Source organism: Myodes glareolus, chromosome 16 (genome assembly GCF_982192425.1).
Source record: "Myodes glareolus chromosome 16, mMyoGla1.1, whole genome shotgun sequence".
NCBI lineage: Eukaryota > Metazoa > Chordata > Mammalia > Rodentia > Cricetidae > Myodes > Myodes glareolus.
The window spans coordinates 67,105,257-67,107,879 of record NC_142041.1 but is presented as its reverse complement, the minus strand read 5'-3'; positions in this window follow the sequence as shown (position 1 = coordinate 67,107,879).

Below are 2,623 nucleotides of genomic sequence, written 5' to 3'. Positions count from 1 at the left end.
TCATACGTACATACAACTTTACACATAATTATACACATATAAAAACACATCCTGAAGCACTGGTAGCATGAAATGAGTTTTATACAGGAGTTTCATATGACATTTAAAACTGAGAGCAAAGAGAAGTTTCCTATGCTGTTGAGGTTTGAATTTATCAACTACCACATATGCTTTTTCCCACTGAATTTTATGACAGTTGAGAAGAAAAACACAGCTAATGAACAAGTGGAGATCAAATTATTGGTTTTTAGCTGGGCATAGTGGTGTGTGTGTGTGTGTGTGTGTGTGTGTGTATGTGTGTGTGTGTGTGTGTGTGTGTGTGTGTGTAATCCTAGGACTCAGAGTCGACATAAAAGAAATTATAAAATTTGAGGCCAGTCTGAACAAAATTGTAAGATTGTCTCTAAAAACAAAATAAAGTCAGATTCATGACTGATAAAGCAATTTGGAAAAAGTCCCCATTTTCAGAGTTACAGACAACTTTTGAATAATTTCATCCTGTCGCCCTGCATGAACCAAAGGTTTTGGAAAAGGTCAAAGAGAGGTTGGTGTAGCCTCTCTTCCCTATATAAAAAGCTGAGCAGACTAGTCTTCCTGCTGAGATTTGATCTGGCAGATTTGGTCTAAAGAGCAGTAAGGAGGAATAAAAGGGAAGGGATTTGGAGAAGGAAGAGGAAGAGTGAAGGCAGGGATGTCTTACTTGATCCAAACTTTACATGAAACACAGCAGCATCTGCATTAAATACCTCCCTGGTTGGTGCCTCTGGTCTTCACCACAGGGAGCTGGAAGCAGGAGAAGGAAAATCAGAGTGAAATTTCTTCATCTTTGCTTTTCTCTTGGCTCTGTGGAGGGTTACATGCCTTACACTCATGACTCTTGGTAGCTGACTTTCTGGGCAGCCTCGGGACCTTTCCTAGCTCAGTGCTTGGATGTCCTCCAGCACATCCAACTGCTGGCCTCTCCACCCACCTGAGAGGCTTTGTAAACATAATGGTTTCTAGGTCAACTGGAGCCTCACAGTCCTTTGGAGGTTCTTCTCCTCTGGCAGCATGAGACACCTCCCCAAGTGGATCACCCGCCTTTTCCTGCAGATGGCTATAATTTCTCTGCATGCAGCAGGCACTGTGGTGGTCCAGGGAAGCAGGGAACACATAGCAACCCTTAAAGCTGCTGTAGTGAAGCTTCACTCTCAAGTCAAGTGGCAATGCTTCTCACCACACAACTTTTAAGGTTCACGATTAAACACAACAGCCCATAAAGAAACCTTAGAAAACTCTCTCTCTTTGGATTCCTTTGACTCTTTTACATAGTTTATATAAACTTCTTTTAGAAAATGAATATTAGTTAGCAAACACTACCTCTGAAGTTTTGCCAAATTGAACAATACCTTATACCATGAGCGCTGGAATCAGTTTACAGAGGGCACAAGGTTCTTGTGCTCAAACAAGCGCTAGAGAAAGCAGGAATTTTTTTAATTACTTGATTGTAAAAAGGTATCTTTTCTTATTTTACATACCAATCCCAGTTTCTACTCCCTCCCCTCCTCTTGCTTCCTCCACATCCCTTTCCCCACCCCTCATTCACTTCTCAGAGAGGGTAAGACTTCCCATGGGAAGTCAACAAAGTCCAGCACATTGCTTTGAGGCAAGACCAAGGCTTTCCTCACTGTATCTAGGCTGAGCAAAGTATCTCTCCAAAGAAAATGGGTTCCAAAAAGCCAATATAAGCAGTAGAGATAAATCCTGGTCTCTTTGGAAAGCAGGAATTTTAAACAGGCAAGACTGTCTCTTCAATAGAAGGACTGTATACCTGTTACTGCCTGGAAAACTGAGAATGAAAGTAGTCAATAACCTGGTGATCTGTGTCATGTGAGGAGCCAGGCCACACCTGGATTCCCAGGCTATTATGTTTATCCCAGGCTGTTACTCTATAGACTTTGATACAGAGCACTCTTTCTCAGTCAAAAGAACCGATTCTTATGGAAGCGGTGACATGCAGTTTGTAAGAGTTTCAATGTAGTCACTCCATAAGCTTTACTGTGAGAGTTGTCACCAGTCAGCTTTTATCCAAAGTTGCACTGTTCTTAAATATGCCTAAAATAACCAGCTTGGGGTCATTTATTCGAAGTTTGAACCAATACTGGCTACTGAATCATGCTGAACCAGATTTCCTTCTTGTCTCACAGGATTCCTTATTCTGCCCTTAGTGTTTGCCGAGACCCTCAACACCAGCTGCCTAATTCTTGACTATAATTCTCTAGAAGTAGCAAACCTACCACATTTATCCATATTCATGCCTCAATTCCATCTTTGTTTTTGGAAAGATATGGCTTCATTATATGTAGCAGGCATTCCTTAAACGCCAAATCGTCCAGTCAGAACTTTCAAATGCAGGAATAACATATTCCCAAATGCTACCAACTCATCACAATCTCATCATTTATAAATAACAAATTATGTTGAATTACTTGATAATATTATGTATAAATCATCAAAATCTTTGATTCAAGCATAATCAAATTTTATTGATTTGCAATAAAGTCTTATTGATTTTCAGCACACTGTCATAGTTTCTCTTTCATATAGAATTTTCTAAAAACAATCGTTCTTCAGAAGTGATGTC